The 18,855-nt window shown below is 40.1% G+C and overlaps 1 long non-coding RNA gene across 1 annotated transcript in view; it reads right to left on the bottom strand.

Annotated features, from left to right (window-relative positions):
- Window positions 1–430: 430 nt before the first annotated feature.
- LOC108801349 overlaps window positions 431–18,855 on the bottom strand; it is a 33,582-nt gene continuing 15,157 nt past the window's right edge. The window contains exon 3 of the long non-coding RNA XR_001942144.1: window positions 431–483. This is a non-coding gene — a long non-coding RNA (uncharacterized LOC108801349). The remainder of the gene's footprint in view (window positions 484–18,855) is intronic.

Raw genomic sequence — 18,855 nt, 5'->3', positions numbered from 1 at the left:
CAAGCAATGTGTCAAAGTACTAATTCAGACTGTCTTATCCCAGCAGAACTGGAAGACCCAGTTGAAGACACTAGTGAATATGTGCTGAAGCATAATGTTTGCAACGACAGTCATCTCCTGTACCTCATAACAACACTGTTCTGACTCAACACAGAGACCTCTCAGCACCAAATGCCTGAGCCTCTTCAAGTCCACAACACAAATGTATCTACGCAGCAAACAAAATCGCCTCATGCTAACGACAAGGTGACTTCCAGCGACAAGCCACAGTTCAAACCACAGCCAGCAGAAGCCTTAGAGACTACACCACAGCTAAAATGCTCTTACAACGTCATTTTATCCTAGTATACCTCGCCCTTCTTTACCAGAGAACTTTCACACCCAAGGGGTTCCACAAGTTACTTTGGCACCAAATCGTGAGAGATCAGACCTGTCTGACTTCGCCAGATATATGATATGCCGTGAGCTCATTAACATTAGCCTCTCACAAAAGGACCACCCTGCAATAGTTCTGGTCAGACTATGCACCAGATTTCCTTCAACAGCTCAGATGTGCAGGAATACACTGATGCAAACACCCAGGACAATGCACCTGAGTTCTCAAGCATCACTCAAGTAACTTCACAAGCAGTAAACATCTTGGGGAAACTCATCTGAGTCTTCTACACCAGTCATCATGCAAGATGATTCTCCTCTTCTCGAAGAATCCATGGACCTGCTTCAAAGGACTCAAGGTATGCTTTCTAAGGCTAACCTGAGACTACACAAGATTGCTTCAAATAGTGCTGCTGTTATGAAAGCCTTTCAACCTGTTTCAACCAAATTTGGGAATAGACATGAGTCTAGGCTTAGGGTGGGACTTATTAAAAGAGACCTTTTGGCTTTCAAGTCAGATCTGCAGATAAGCCATTTAAAACGTGGTGTTCTGTCAGTGGTGAACAGCCTATACGATCCACTGGGATTTGTGGCTCCATCACCATACAAGGTAAATTCTTACTGAGATAGCTATTAGAGACTACTATAGATTGGGATGCTCCACTGCCAACAGACAGAAATTCAGGATGTGAGTCCTGGAAGCAATCTTTACATGCTTTAGATTGAATTCACATACCACGCTGCTACAATTCAGCTTCCCTTGCTGCAAGTCAAAGAAGAGCGATTCACATCTTCTCAGATGCATCTACTGAGGCCATAGTAGCTGTCGCCTACCTCAACGTGAGAGACTCTTTTACTAAAACCCATGTAGGGTTTCTGTTTGGGAAAGCTAAGTTAGCACCTAAGCCTGAACACACAATTCCTAAGCTTGAACTCTGTGGGACTGTGCTAGCTGTAGAAATTGCAGATTTCATACTGAGTTAGCTAGACATTCAGATAGATGACATGACGTTCTACACAGACAGCAAAGTTGTTCTGGGCTACATATACAATCAGACAAAACATTTCTTTGTCAGCAACCGTGTAGAATGTATCAGGAAATCCTCTCAACCTTAACAGTGGAATTATGTTCCATCTGAAATTAATCCTGCAGATCATGCTACCAGGCCAGTGTCTGCAAATTCTTCTTGGTCAACAGGTGCTTAATTCCTTCTGGATCATCCAGAAGAAACCACATCTGATGTCTTCAGTCTTCTACATCCTTACAACGATCTAGAGATTCGTCCTGAAGTCAAAACCCTTGTCACCAGATCAGGGCAAAGATTTATCTTGGGCTGTCAATGCTTTGAACATTTCTCCAAATGGACAAGGCCTGAATGCACTACTGCAAGGTTAGTCCTTATTGAACACTGCTATCACACTAAGCCCAAAGATGTTCGGCTGAGCCGAAGTGCATTTGGATCGGCTGAGCCAAAGCTCCGGCAGATCGCTCGCTGCCGTTCGCCCCCTATTCACATAGAGGCCAAATGGCAGTGAGTGAATAGCCAAATGCGCTCGGCTATTCTGCTCGGCTGAGCCACTCGGCCACCTTCGGGAGCTGTATGGGCTATAGTGAATAGCAGCCCATCGGTTCGATCCTTCGGCTAGCTTTGTGAATAACCCCCATAGTTGGTGTCCATACAAATATGTGAAGTGAGAATTTACATAGTTAGTTTTCCTTAACCTCTTGCCGTCCGCCCGTAGTAAAAAAACGGACGGACGGCACTGCAGCATCTGCGGGTTGCCGTCTCCAGACGGCAATTTTTTTCTGCTCGCGCGCGCACGGGCAGAAAAGACCCGCTAAATGCACACACCCGTTACCGGGTGTTTCACATATAGGCGATCTATTATCTATGATGTATCCCCCCCCTTCTATAAGAACTAGTGTTAGTGTCATACCTGCTTATAGTAGAACCCCATGTACATGCTAGCTTGGAAACATTGTCATCCTTGACCTTCAAATACAGTCTATTCATTAATCTGCTAAAGCATGTTGTCTGCTGTAACCTGCTGCATGCAATAAAGCTCAGCTATCTGATAAGGATTGTGCGCAGTGATTATATCTGCTTATACAGGCCAGGCATAGAGGTCTCAGCAAAGGTTAAATTGCTAATACAACAATCGGAGTCAGAATACCCATAGCAACCAAGCAAATTTTACATTGTCTTTTGGAGTAAGGCTGGTTTGGCTTTATCACATGCAAGATTATCAAACATTCCAACTAGAACAGTGTTAACATTTTATACTTTCTAAACAGTTCTCCAAATGTACTTCCTTTTTTTAATACATTTTATTACAGAAATGGTAAAATATACATTTTTACCACTATGGCCGAAAAAGCAGCAACCGCTTTATCACGCATTGAGGTGAATTATGTTTCTGCAGGCCATTTATTTTCAATGACCCCAATATAGTAAAAATGGCACCAAAAAAATAACTACTTTAACACTACAGCACACTGCAACCCATATCATCTGACTCTCCACAGCATGCTTTATTGCAGGTGTGTTGCATATGTGTATTGGGGTACCCTTCAAAATGAATGGCAGAACAGAAACACATCATGTTTCAATGCAGTGTGGTAAAGTGGGCAGTTCCACTTTACCACACTGGGTCGTAAGGGTACCCGGGGGGTACCCAGAGTCACAAGAAGTCAGTTGCTCAATTTGGCCATTTTTTGTAGATCAAACAATAATAATGTATCTGTGGATAATTCCATAACACCTGCTGACAACCTGGTGTCAGATGTGTTTGGCAGTGACTTTCCCTCTCTTTGCAGTGGCTGCCCCCTCTTTATTGTCTAAACTTGCTACTCATTGGACTGAGTTTGCATGTTTATAGACCCACTGGCTGAGAGATAACACAGTGGACAGTTGGACTGCGTTGGTTCATCTAGGTGTCCTCTAATGTTTACTATTGTGATTGGTAGTATGGCATTTTGGTTCACTTCTCGACACCCTATCAGTAAAGAATAACTTCTCAGTCATAAAAACTACATTATTACTACTTACTACTAAATTATGTACTACAAAATTATGTACTACAAAAGATAAGAAAATGAAGAAAAATGATCTTACTGGTTGATATCATTTTTACAGCCCCTATACTAGAAGTATTCCTGAATACAGACGTTACTGTTATTGTATAGAGATTTCCTGGAAATAGGCTTTTGATATAAAAATGTGTGTCCTTTGTTGTATTCTGTCCTTTGTCTTCGGTTAGATTTACATTATTCCATGCCACTAGGTACTCATATGAACTGGCGTGAACATCCCCAGGTGGTGTCCATTCTATAAATATTTCGGCAATACCAGTTGCATTTCCAGCAAGATTTTGTGGTTCATTTGGCACTGAAAGAAATATATTTATTTTCAAAATTAATTCCTAAATAATATATCACAGCTTTATTTCATCATGGAAAAAACACATACAAACAACTTATCGAGTGCATAGTGGGATTGAAATCAACAATGCTGTGCAGGCAACCCTTGACTTTTTTTCTCAACTACCCATTATTCACAGAGCATTGACTTCTTCCTCACCGAGTTAAACTTTGCTAAGCCCAATAAAGACTACCCAGACTGAATTGTTGAATGGTTGTGGCAGGAATTTGTCCCAGAATGGGCATAGATCTATTGTGTATTGTGCTAGCACAATATTTGCCATTTAACAATATATTTTGTAATTTTTTTCATGCTTGCTTCTGTAAGGATCAAAAGGAACACAATACTTATATTTTTGTGGCCCACGAAGAATGCATTTACTGACCTTGTTAGTAAAAACATAGGAATATTTTGTTAAGCTGCAAAATGCCATCGACTAATTTCAAGTAAGCAAAAGTTTTTAGATTTTTTTTTCTTTTGTAAAAGTGATAAAATTAGAACATTTGCATTTAACGCCCCTCTAAACAAAGTCATAGGGGCACAAACTGCAATAACATCTTGACCTAAGCACTCCCAACCTAACTTAAAAAAATGTGTATAATATTTCTTTATTGTTTCTATATATAACAATACAAACATATAAACAATATGTAAACATCCTGTTAAAAGACTCTCCCAGGGAGAAATCCAATCAGAAACAGAAGAGAAAGATATTCATAGCTTCTTCCTAAAACAATGATATAAATTTCCCTTCCCATTGGTATTAAAACCATTCTTCTCCCCCCCCCCCCCCCCCGGGGGTCTCCACTAAAAAATAAAAAAACAAGGAAAACGACAACCCAAAATCTCTCCCATCCCTAAACCACCCAAAAAACCCCACCAAACACAAACAAAAAACCAAGATGAATTGGAAAGAAGAGAAAAAAGAAAAAAAAAGTCAGTCTCATCTCCTCCTTCCCTCATTCCTCTCTTCTCCTCCAATGGCCATGCAAGTGAGCCTCACATTCCTGGTAAGCACATGGTAGTGATGTCAGACTCTATCCATGGTTTCCCTTACACCAGGGGTCTCAAACTAAATTCCCTCGGGGGCCACTCGACAAAAATTTTTCTCCCATGGGGCCACTCGCCAAATTTCAAACTTTAAAGGAGAACTATGAGGTGAGTGATTTTCACTCAGCCTCATAGTTCGAGCCGACGTGTGACAATGAAACTGTCACACGTCGACTCAATAGATCGAGATGTGAGCGAACGCATACCGTCGCTCGCTCACTTCTCTACCCTGTCCCTGCAGGGATCCCCCCCCCCCTCCGATCCTCCCGCGCTGACTGAAGGAACGAACGGGGGAGGGGGCGGGTACAGCTGGCTCTGCCTCTAGATAGGCAGAGGCAGCTGTCACTCTCACGCAGCTGGGGGGATCTCGACAGTAATGTCGGGATCCGTCCCGGCAGCGGCTGTCTCAGTATACCGCGAGCTGTAGCTCCCTATATACTGAGCTTTGGGTCACGGGAGGATGCTAGTTTATGTCCTCCCGTGACCCTGAGGAGAACTATGGGGAAAAGCATTTACCCCATATTTCTCCTTTTAAAATAAAATGTAACTATATGCGATATGGTACTACGGACCCCAATACACACACAATAAGGCCCCATTCATATCTGTAGGTTTAGGTGCAATTAGGGATTCCTGCGTCGGAAAGGAATCCCTAATCTGATGTTTACATGCGGCCGCTGTCACCCATTCAAGTTAATGATCAGGTGACAGCAGTTGCATGTAAATGCCTGCACACCGCATGTAATGATATGTGATATTATTACATGCGGTTAGAAAACTCTCCCTGGATACACAAACATTGCGTCCAGGGAGAGTGATTTGATTCCTAACCGAATGTAATAATATTGCATATCATTACATGCGGTGTGCAGGCATTTACATGCAACTGCTGTCACCTGATCATTAACTTGAATGGGGGACATTACCCGTAAATTAAATACACAGCCCCCTCTCCGGCTTACCTTGTTGCAGGGAGGAGGCTGTGTGTGGCGCCACGATCACCGATCCGATTATCTAGTGGTGATTAGTAATGTCGGCTGCAGACATTACTAATCTAATCAATCCTTTCGGCTGGCGTTTAGCGAAGACTCCGGCCGAAAGGATTCGAGTGCCGGCACAGAAGCAGCTATGCGGTCTGCATCCGACAGAGATGCAGACCATGTAGCTGCTCCCGCATGTCTGGTACGCGGTCCGTGACCGTGTACCAGACTTGTGAGCGGGCTGCGGGCCACATAGTACCGGCTCGTGGGCCGGTACTTTGAGACCACTGCCTTACACCATAAATTGTGGGTACCTGTCCTGGGATCTTGAACCCTTCTTAAAAAATGCATTTCTTTGACCCAATCTTTAATTTGAGGAGTATCTTGGGACCTCCAATATCTAGTTATTACAGTTCTTGCAGCAAATAAAACAAATCTAAATAAGCCTTAACTTCCTTAATTGGTCCTGATATAATAGTCAATAGGTGTAAACAGTCCCTGGACCTTAATAAAATGTGCTCCCATTTTATAGACCATTTCCCAAAAAGATTGAATTTATTGACAGGACTACCATACATGTAGCATACTACCTCTCTCTACTCCACATCTTCAAAATTGATCGGATATGTTTGGGAAGATCTTATGTAATAAAGTGGGGTATCTGTACCATCTTGTCAATATCTTAAAGTTCTGTTCCTGGATAGAGCTTGAAATACTTGATGATTTAAATGTTAACACAAAGATTGTTTCCAATCATCTTGGGATAGTCTATAGTCCAATTCTGTTTCTCATCCCCTCACATAAAATGGTCTATCAGAGAAGGCTTGGATTAAGAGAATGTGGTATATATTTGATAGTTTATGTTTGCTTTCATTTTGGTTCATACACAAGTCCTCAAAAGGGGGTCATATCTCACCTAAGAGGTTTAAATCTCGAAAGAGCAGTAATTAAATGCTTAAGCTGAAAGGTACGCATACCTCTGTCCCAGTGTGGAACCACCTTCTGGGGTCAGAAGAGATAAAGAATGTATACCATGATCTGAAATTGCATGAATAATAGGGGCTGGTTCCATAGCGGTCCATTTAAAAAAAACTTGGGCAAGCCAACCCTGCCGGGAAATCTGGATTACTTTAATATAGGGGAGAGAGGTCCCTCATAGTCTGATATATTTTATATAGTTTTATTGTCCTGTTACAAATTTTCATTAGTGTCCTAACCAATGGAGGTAGAGTCTCCTTGATCAGCCTTTTCTGGGGACGAATCCATGGGGTCGTGATCAGTATTATTGGAGTAGCTGCTTGTTCAATATATATCCACAATTTGGTTCTGGTAGAGGAAAACCAGTCTGTAATACCGGTTAAAACTGCTGCCCAATAAAACAGCTCCATATGTGGAAGACCTGCTCCCTCATCCTGTCTATGCATTACAAATATATCCTGTCTTAATCGTGGTGAAGTAGATCCCAATACGTATTTGGTCATAGCTGCCCTCAAAGTTCTAATATAAGATCTTGGAATTTTAATTGGAATAGTCTGAAATAGATAAATCTTGGTAAGATATGCATTTTAATCAACTCCATCCTTCACATCCACGAATGCATTTTCGGGCCCCAACTATTTCATTGATGCTGCATCTCCACCAATAATTGCACATAGTTCAATTCGTAAATGTCTTATTCTCGTAGCACCATATGCACCCCAAGATATTTAATGCCCCGCCCCCTCCACCTGAATGCAAAGCTAGCCCGAATAGCCTCCTGCTCATGTGGAGGAAGCGAAACATCTATCCATTCAGATTCTGATGCATTTATACGATAGTTACTTAATCGTCCAAACAGCTCTATTTCTTTTAACAATGATGGCAAGCCGATAAGGGGGTTAGACATATAGAGGAGCAGGTCATCAGCGAATAAACTCCGTTTGTGCATCCTATCTCCCACCTCCATACCCCGTATGCTTTTGTTCATCATAATAGCATTAGCTAAATGCTCCATAGCCAAAATATATAATAATGGTGACAAGGGGCATCCCTGACGTGGCCCGTTATTTATTTTTAACAGGTTGTGATAGTACACTATTAACCCTAATTCTCGCAGTCAGACAGGAAAAAAGCGCAAACATTTTGGTGATAAATGAATGTGACAGACCAATCTGGATCAACAAAGCTTCAAGAAAGGACCAATCAAGATGTTCAAATGCCTTTTCGGCGTTGAGGGATTGGAGTCTTATGGGAGCGCTCCCATTGGATTAAATATAAAGTCTTAATTGTATTATCGCGTGCCTCTCTCTGGGGTATAAATCCCACCTGGTCTAGATGTATCATTGATGAAACATGTGGCAAGAGGCGGGCAGCTATTATTTTAGCATATATCTTGAGGTCAGTATTGATCAATGAAATTGGTCTATAACTTGCACACTGTGCTGGATCTTTCTATTTCTTAAGGATCAGAGCTATATGTGCCTCCTGTGACTGCTGAGAAAAAGGGCAAGTCTCTGAAATAATATTATACATATCTTTAAGTATTGGGGTAAGATTGTCTTTAAATTCTTTATAGAAAAGAGCCGTATAGCCACCTGGCCAGGACTCTTCCCATTTGGGAGAGCTCCTATTATATAATTTATCTCCTTGGTTGAAAAGGGCAAGTCAAGAGAACTAATTTTTATAGGATCTAATGGAGGGAAAGATGTCTTTTCTATAAATTTCCTAAGCTGAGGGTAGCCTTTCCCTTTTGTCTTTTCCCTTTGATGAATTCTCAATTTATTATAGAGATCAGGGTAGTAAAGATGGAATGCCGATGCTATCTGTTCCGTAGTCTTCACTACTGCACGCTTAACCCAGTGAATCTTGAGTATATACGTTTTCTCATATCTGTCTCTTATAGATCGAGCTAAGCATATCATACAATATCTGTGTTCTCTTTTGAGGAACATTCAAACCCCTCGCATTGAGGGAACCAAACTTAATGCTTGACATCACCACAAGAATTTATTGAAGCCATGTACCACAATGCCAATAAAATCAATTCCATCTGGCCATCCCTGAAGTAGGAGAGGAAGAGAGGAAAAAGACCAAAAAAAACCCCCAACCCCGCTAATCCCAACTAACTTAAACATTTTTTTAATTGCTGCCTGTTCACATGTTGGAGCTATTCCCCTCACTTCCTGTTCAGGTAACCACACCGGAAAGGAGGATATCCCCTAAATGGTAACACATACAAAAAATCCTTCTAAGAATTTCTAACTATTCTGCACTTTAAACAACAAATATGGCTGGACTACAACTTTAGATTTTCAGCATGTAAGGTAGTATAAACACTTGAGCTATCTTATTGTATTTGCAACCTGTTTGCAGCTGTTGGCCCAGACCTGCTTATTTATAACTGTTAAGACTGCCTTGTCATATTTTATTTTTAAGCGCTAGTTTCATACATTAATCTTTTAGGTGCTATCTCTCCACTGGTGACTTTTGTCTCATTGTAATGAACAGTCTTTATTTGTAGATTAAAACACAAGAAAGAGAATTCATAAAAACTGGAGCAGCCAAATCTGAAGCAGCTGTGCATAGCAACCAATCAGCATCAAGCTTTAATTTTCAAGGCTTAACTGAACAAACTGAAGAGAGAAGCTGATTGGTTGCCAGGGGCAACTGCTCCAGTATTGATAAATCCCCCCAAACCTGTTTTGTGTTTAAGTCCGTGTGTAACCAGAAAATTATTTTCTCACGTGACAATCCTACCTTCAGTGAATTGCTATTGGTCTGAGCCCTCCAAGGACTTTTACATAGATAAGTGTAATTTTAACGCTTGTCTGGGAACATGTCCTGCACATGTATTAAACAAATATAGATGATACCATTTTCCCATGATTGTGATTCCTACTGAACCAGACTGAGAGACCATTTAAAGGCTCAGGAACCCTTTGTAGGTCTTATGGCTTAATTAGCTAATTAGAGTGGGACACTTTGAGCCTAGAATATTGCACCTTTTCACAATATTCTAATTTTCTGAGATTGTGGATTTGGGGTTTTCATGAGCTGTAAGCCATAATCATCACAATTATGACAAATCACGGCTTGAACTATCTTGCTTTGCATGTAATGAGTCTATCTCATATATTAGTTTCACCTTTTAAGTTGCATTAGTGAAATAAATGAACTTTTTGCACGATATTCTAATTATTCGAGTTTCACCTGAATACTTACTAACAAACCTACATCCTTTTTTTTAAAGCTGGCCACTCGGTTTACAATCTGACTGTACAATCTATGTAAAATATTCTTACCAGCATCTATAGGTGAAAGCCAATCTAAACAATGCATTTCGTTTACCGGTATATTCAAACGGGCAAGACCTTGCATATCTTGCTGATCAATCTAATGGAAACTATAAGACTATAGTGTATGTGTGTGTGTCCAGCTTAAAGCTCACTTCAAATACCCCAACTGTGACCGCAGTTAATTGACTGCACTCACTGTTTGGTGGAGAATTTTGGCTGGCTCTTTTGTTTTCAACTGGGAAAATTATGGGGGGTGTGGAGGCTGAGGTCTGGGACCACACACACTCGTTGAATTTCAGCAGGACTCAGCTGAAATTCAACCAGTCTATGGCCTATGGCCATTTTAAGTGTTTATTTGTACACAATTCATTCAAATAAGTAAAAAAACATATCTGGACACAATACCAACAATACACCCTCTTTAATCACAATAAAACAAAACATACATTCCCTTTAAGTTATAATCCTAAAAAAGTCTAATTTTAGTTTATAAAAAAACATAAACTTACTTGTTGTAGCTATGATAAATGGATATTGATGGCTCCAGATGCCATAACCAGTTATAGTGTAGATGGTGAAATTGTATGTTTCTCCTGCTAACAAGTCCTCCACTTTTGTGAAATTGTCTTTAATATTTGAAATATTGCGATTTAGACTGCCATTAAATACCTCCACAGTATATGTATATGTACTTGCATAACTATCATTAGGAAACATCCAGTTAAGAATCACAGACTGATTTGTTTTGGAGGTAACTGTAAAGGTACTGACAATGGATGGCACTTGAAAAAAGAAAAAAAACAAAACAAAGAAATTATAATATACATTTTTAAATAACAAACAAAATATTATAATTACATTAGAATATGAATCAGATTATTTATATGTCTAGGGAAAACCTACTTTAATGAGAACCCGCTGCCAGGTTATGGACATTCAAATACATACATTACAGCCAGCTTGAACGACTACACTGGTTTTATGGTTGAATAGCTCTTTGTCATCTGCAACTACAGAGGTTAGTAGGGTTTGATTTTAAAGCTCATGTACTGCTTGTTAAGAATATGAAAATGCTTGAATGTACACTTTGAAGAAACTGCTCATCCTCCAGGTTCTTGCAAGTTATTGCTGCTTGAGTCTTGAAGACTAAGTATGGTGGTCTGTTATTGGTTCTGTTTGGTAATAATAGTTATAAGTCTATTTCATGGTTACAATTGATAAAAACACAATAAAGGGGCCGCTGCCCATAGTTTTGCAACAATCTTTGTTGTGTTTTTAGTTTATTATTTAGGTTTATTGTTCTCGTATGCTAGGTATTAAAGATGACATTTACCCATCGCTTTTGAAATGATAACAAATACACCTTTAGAAATGTTTAGTAATGGCAATCTACAAACAGATAATTATAGATAATTGCAGGCTTTTTATTCTTTGCATACCTTATTTTTCTTTTCCTCCCCATTCTTCTCACAGTGGCCATTTTTACTAAGGGCAGATTAATCAATCTTCCTTTACTTCCTGAAACTCTGGCACATGTTACTAGGACATGTGACCATGCATATCATCTCAGGGGAGAAAAATGCCTTTTCCCTGAGACCTTGTGAGATTTCAGGTGAGATTTACCAGCAATGCACTGCTAATGTAACCTTCCCAAGATGCAAAGCTTGTACACATTACATCACTAATGCCCAAGGGGACCAAGAAGTGGAAAAACAATAATTGTAGGTAAAAAAAAATGTTTTTTAAACTAATGAATGTAAGATGACTTCATATCAGCATGCGGAGCTGCATGTTGAGGTGATTCTTAGTGAAAGGAGGTAAAGGTCTGCTTTAATGGGGTGTACAATCCCATAATAATGTTGAAAGTGCAGTAGCCCATAGCAACCAAGCAAATTTTACATTGTCTTTTGGAATAAGGCTAGTTTGGCTTTATTACATGCAAGATTATCATACATTCCAACTAGAAGAAAGTTAAACTTTGTATACGTTCTAAACATTTCTCCAAATGTACTTTTTTGTTTTTTATACATTTTATGACAATCTGGTTGTGAAATATGAATTTTTACCACTATGGCCTAATTTATATTATACTGCCTTGCAGTACACATAAGAAGCAACCGTGTTATCACGCATTGAGGTGAATTATGTTTCTGCAGGCCATTTATTTTTAATGACCCCAATATAGTAAAATGTTTTTTTTTTGGTTTTTTTTTACAGCACATTGCAACCCATATCATCTGACTCTCTATAGCATGCTTTAGTGCAGGTGTGTTGCATATGTGTATTGGGGAACCCTTTAAAATGGCATAACACAAACGCATCATGTTTCAGTGCACTCAGGTAAAGTGGGCAGTATGATACTAGAGTGCACCAAGTAAGAATAGTAACAAGAAGCCAGTTGGTCAATTTGGCCATTTTTTGCAGATCAAATAATAATGTATCTGTGGAGAATTCCAGATAACACCTGCTGACAACCCGGTGTCAGATGTGTTTGGCAGTGGCTTTCGCTCTCTTTGCAGTGACTGCCCCCTCTTCATTGTCTAAACTTGCTACTCAGTGGACTGAGTGTGCATGTTTATAGACCCACTGGCTCAGAGATAACAGTGGGCAGTTGGACTGAGTTGATTCATCCAGGTGTCCTCTAATGCTTACTATTGTGATTGGTAGTATGGCATTTTGGTTCACTTCTCGACACCCTATCAGTAAAGAATAACTTCTCAGTCATAAAAACTAAATTATTACTACTTACTACTAAATTATGTACTACAAAAGATACAGAAAATAAAGAAAAATTATCTTACTGGTTGATAACATTTTTACAGCCCCTATACTGGAAGTATTCCTGAATACAGACGTTACTGTTATTGTATAGAGATTTCCTGGAAATAGGCTTTGGATATTAAAATGTGTGTCCTTTGTTGTATTCTGTCCTTTCTCTTCGGTTAGATTTACATTATTCCATGCCACTAGGTACTCATATGAACTGGCGTGAACATCCCCAGGTGGTGTCCATTCTATAAATATTTCGGCAATACCAGTTGCATTTCCAGCAAGATTTTGTGGTTCATTTGGCACTGAAAGAAATATATTTTCTCAAATAATCTCTAAATGATATGTTACAACTTTATTTCATCATACAAAAAACACACACAAACAACTTATCAAGTGCATAGTGGGATTGAAGTAAACAATGCTGTGCAGGCAACCCTTTGACTTTTTTTTTTCTTCTCAACTGCACATTATACAGAGAGCATTGACTTTTTCCTCACTGAGTTACATTAAAACGCAACTTGTTTTGTGTTCAAGTCTGTGTGTAACCAGAAAATGGTTTTCCCACGTGGCAATCCTACCTTCAGTGAATTGGTATTGGTCTAAGCAATCCAAGGACTTGTGCATAGATAAGTGTAATTTAATGCTTGTCTGAGAGCATGTCCTGCACATGTAATAAACAAATATAGATGATGATCCCAGCACACACATACTTACTAACAACCCACATCTTTTTTTTTTAAAGCTGGCCACTCAGTTACAATCTGACTGTACAATCTATGTGAAATATTCTTACTAGCATCTATAGGTGAAAGCCAATCTAAACAATGCATTTTGTTTATATACAAACAGGTAAGACCTTACATGTCTTGCTGATAATTCTAAAGGAGACTATAAGACTATACACTGAGTGGCCAGATTATTATGACCACCCCATCAGTACTTCATTGGGCCACGAGATGACTCCACGAGATGACTTCGTTGGGCCGCCTCATGACTCCACGAGATGTTGAAAGGTGATGCGAGGAATCTGACACTGCACTGTTGCCCTTCTGTTGTCCTTGTACCAGTCTTGCCACTCTCCGTTCTGCCCTAACATTGACTAGTCGCTGACGACCACAATTCGCATGTTCAGACCCAGATTTTTGGCTGACAGTCCAGTCTTTAAACACTTTAACAACAGCTGCTCTTGAACATTTAACGAATTCTGCTGTTTTGCTGATACTCGCTCCATGGCTCCGAGCGCCAACAATCATCCCACGTTCAAAGGCTGTTAAATCGCGTTGTTTACCCATATCTTCAGAAAAAAATCACTTCTACTGTCTTGGTAAACAACCTGCCTCCCTATTTATAATGGTCTGGCCCTCTAGCAACTTCAGCGCGAAATTATAGCTAATTATAGCTAATTTGCCTACAAACATCAGGTGGTCATAATAATCTGGCCACTCAGTGTAGTGTGTCTGGCCAGCTTAAATCTCACTCGGAATACCCCAATTGTGACCGCAGTTAATTGACTGCACTCACTGTTTGGCAGAGAATTTTGCCTGGCTCTTTTGGAGGGGTGGACGGTGTGGAGGCTGAGGTCTGGGGCCACACACTAGTTGAATGTCAGCAGGGCTCAGCTGAAATTCAACCAATCTATGGCCGATGTACATGTGTTTTATTTGTACACAATTCATTAAAATAATTTAAAAAACAACATATCTGGATACAATACCAACAATACACCCTCTGTATTCGCAATAAAACAAAACCTACATTCCCCTTTAAGCTAAAATCCTAAAAAAAGTATAATTTTAGTTTGTAACAAAACATAAACTTACTTGTTGTAGCCATGATAAATGGATAGTTAAAGCTCCGGATTCCATTAACGGTTACAGTGTAGATAGTGAAATTGTATGTTTCTCCCGCTAACAAGTCCTCCACTTTTAGGAAATTGACTTGAATATGTGAAATATTGCGATTGAGACTGCCATTAATTATATCCACAGTATATGTATATGTACTCGGATTACTATCATTAGGAAATGTCCAGATAAGCATCACAGACTGATTTGTTTTGGAGTCAACCGTAAATGTTCTGACAATGGATGGCACTTGAAAAAAGAAAAAAACAAATCAAAGAAATTGCAATATACATTTTCCTTTTTAAATAACAAAAAAATTAATTACATTAGAATATGAATCTGATTATTTATAAGTCTACTGAAAGCAAACTTTAATGAGAGCTGCCAGGTTAAGGACATCCAAATGCATACATATTCCTAAATCAGTCCATTAAAATACAAGGTCCAGTTATTTGTGGAAAAAAATCACATGCATTAGAAGCTAAATTTAAAAATATTCTTGCCTTTTATCCAACGTCTGCCTATGGTGCCTAAGCAAGGGTGACGCCAAGGGCCTTCCTGAAAGACCCTAGGAACACTGAGGATCTCATATTTCACAAGGAGATGCTCCAACAAAGTGCTGGACAGCAGAAGCATTTTCACTTTCAGCAGCACATCTTATTCTGTACCCTCCCCTCCTCAAAGTGACTTGGCATAGATTCCTTTTAATCTATGCAAACACAGAGCAGGTGGACTGGAAGGGGGGAGGGGGAAGAGAATGCTAAGAGCCAACTTGAACGACTACACTGATTTAAGGTTGTATAGCTCCATGGCGTCAGCAGCTACAGAGGTTAGTGGGGTTTGATTTTAAAGATCATTTACTGCTTGTTAAGAATATGAAAATGTTCGAATGTCCACTTTGAAGAAACTGCACATCCTTTAGAGCCCATTCACATCTATACACTTGTGTTAGCATGCAATGTTAACAGAAGTTACCTTGTATCCACTATTTATTTTCTATGGGCCCTTAAAGTATATTTCCACTTTTGTAGCCAAATTGGGATCACACCTATTTTATATTTGTTACATGTTCGAATTCACATAGCTTAAGCTAAAAAAAAAATCAACAAATGCTTCTTGCAGTTTACATTTTTTACTTGGGTTATGGTTTTAGGGGTTCAAATTTCTTCTGGCTTCTATTTCGTTGAAATGTTAGGAGTGGCTGTGAGGGGGGTATTGTCTATTGAGAGGTTGATTGTCCATTGTATGTTAATGAAGCACATCAGATAAACACAATCCTCAAATTGCAGTCCCAAGACTTTGCATTGGGACAGACCACTGTGAAAGGATTAAGAAAAACCTGGAATCAGCCATCTTGTCTGATTTAACAAAACATCTACAAGGTAAGAATTATTTTTTTTTAAAGATAATTTTCAATATGCTGTGTGAATAAGATCACATAATGAACATATAGAGGGCTTTTCCTAAATTTGACTGCAATAGTGGAAATACACTTTAAAGTGGACCTTTAGGCCCCATGCACACTGCACGATTCGCAAATCGCGCGTTTGTTGCGCGATTTGCATTTTGCGCAATATCGTGCAAATGCTTGCATTGCAAAATCCGAGCCAAAAAGGGTCCTGCTGTAGCGACGCACGACCCGCGACAGCAGGACCCTTTGCCCCATTGCCTTGCATTGGAGAGCGATATCGCGCGGTAAATAGCCGCGATATCGCGGGAATTACCGCGTGATAAATCGCTCAATTTGAACGGGGCCTTACTCATATCTTTAAAATAAAAACAAAACACCCTTATAAATGTTTAGTAATGGTAATCTACACACACATACTTATAGATAATTGCCGGCTTTTTATTCTTTGCATACCTTATTTCTCTTTTCTTTCTCTGTCTTCTGACAGTGGCCATGTTAACTAATGGCAGGTTACTAGCTCTCCCTTTATATCCTGAAAATCTGGCACTTGTGACTAGACATGTGAACATGCACATCATCCCAGAGAAGGAAAATGTAACCTTCCCAGGATGCAACTGTTGCGGAAATTTTACTAGGATGTGTTTTTAGTGTAATATTGTCATCAGGTCTCAGTGTCCGGATTTCTGCGTCACGCTCGATTGGAGCATGACCCGGATTATTCGGCACTGGGAATAAACCATTGGAGTGGATATGCGTGGCGGAGCAGTGTTCTCTTAGCGAGTGTGTGGATGCCAAGCTAGGGCCCCTGCGCGGTGCGCGGATTTATTGGCGTGGCGTGTATACATTTGCTTTGAGAACATAGTATTATTTAAGATACATATTTGCCTTTTTGAAAGGAACGTGCGTTTGTTGTCTTTAGTGCGCCTGATCAACCGCTGGAGATAATATAACGTTGTCCCTGTAAATAAGCACGCATGAGAATCATAGTAACTTAATTGGGCATTGCTCACTGAGCAATGCTGGATAAAGCTCACTCTGGTGGTAATAGATTATTGTATTAATGTGTTTTGTTGACTGGCTATGTATTGAAGTGGTTGTTGACATCACTTCCTGTTTGAAATTACTTCCTGGTTTGCTGTGTGAGACCACTTCCTGTCTGACATCACTTCCTGTTGGGCAGGTATAAAACCATAAACATACCTGTGCTGGTGGCTCTTAGGATGGATCTAGCAAACAAGCAACACCTGTCTCCTAAGGCTACATGACTCTAAAGGGGGTACTTCCAGTCCTCGCACAAAAGAGCGTAATACAACTGTGCTTTTAAGCACGGGGGAAATTCTTTGTGTTCGGCATACTTCAGTGCGGCATGGATTTGTGCGTTGAACCAAGCGAATTTCCATAACACAACGCTTTGGCACTTACATCATTTTGATTGAACTAGACCAAGAAGTGGATGAACTCTATTTGTAAGTAAATGAAAAAACAACTTTGTTTAACTAATGAATGTAAGGTGATTTTAAATCAGCATGCAGAGCTGTATGCTGCTGTGATTTTAGTGAAAGGGGTAAAGGTCCGCTTTACGGAAATTTTGCAATATGTGTTACCAATGCATGTTGCAGAATTTCATATTTAGAGCTTTTAAAGACTAAGTTCACTTGGCAACTTACGTTTTTAGGGCTCTTTTGCCCACTTTTATTCAAAAAATGTTTCTCCTATCAGGTTTCTCTCACTAAGGTTTCAGCATCACATATATAATAACACAAACTCTCTCACAGACTCCCTAGACCAGGGATGGCCAAACTGCGGCCCTCTAGCTGTGGTGGAACTACGAATCCCATGAGGCTTTGCAAGATTCTCCCAGCCACACACATGACTCCCAGAGAGAGAGATGCTTCATGGGATTTGTTGTTTCACCACAGTGGAGGGCCGGAGCTTGGCCATCCCTGCCCTAGACTGTGTCCGCACAGACTACCTTTTCTCACACGTGTCAGCCTGATCAGTGCAGGCTAGACCAGACACTCTCCTTTTGTCTGTGCACACACGCATGCTGCCCCCTTTGCAACACGACTCTCCTGCGGCTACAGGACTGAGGCTATGAGAAAACAAAATGCTTGTTTTCTCCATTTATAGTCACAAATCCTGGAGCCTCTCACCCTTTGTAGGTGGCACAAATACTCCTTACATGGTAAAAGATACTCAAACTGCTTTTTAGTGACCGAACACTAGCCTGTCACAATGTCTACATGCATTAATACACATTTAAAATATAAATTCATAATGTGTGAACCCAGCTTTAGTAAATGTGATCTTTTTAGAAAATAGCACGGAATCTTATTGATGGCAACTTTCTGTGTTTCAAGGGATATAATATCTCCCTGAAAAACAGACATTTGTATTAAGAGGCTACAAACACAACAATAGCACATATAGGTATGGGTCTGTGTTTAATGTTTAGCCAGAATGATGATCAGCAGAAATGAGCTTCGGGTTAATTCCAGTCTGTTCGCAAGTCAGTGAATGGGCAAACAAATGACCCATATTTGTATTAGAACTACCCACATTCAGTGGCGTAACAACCGGGGGGGGCGCTGGCCCCGGGCGTAAAGTGTGAGGAGACCGCCGTGATCGGCCAGTGTCTCTCCTCCCACACCGCTCAGCCACCTATCACAATGCGACAGAGCGGTGTGGGGGCAGAGACGGCGCTGTCACAGGATGCTGAGCTCTCCT

This window comes from Nanorana parkeri, unplaced genomic scaffold, assembly GCF_000935625.1.
Source record: "Nanorana parkeri isolate BGI_ZX_2015 unplaced genomic scaffold, ASM93562v1 scaffold2311, whole genome shotgun sequence".
NCBI lineage: Eukaryota > Metazoa > Chordata > Amphibia > Anura > Dicroglossidae > Nanorana > Nanorana parkeri.
Note: the sequence above shows the minus strand (reverse complement) of the source record. Positions and strands in the feature narration are given on the sequence as shown.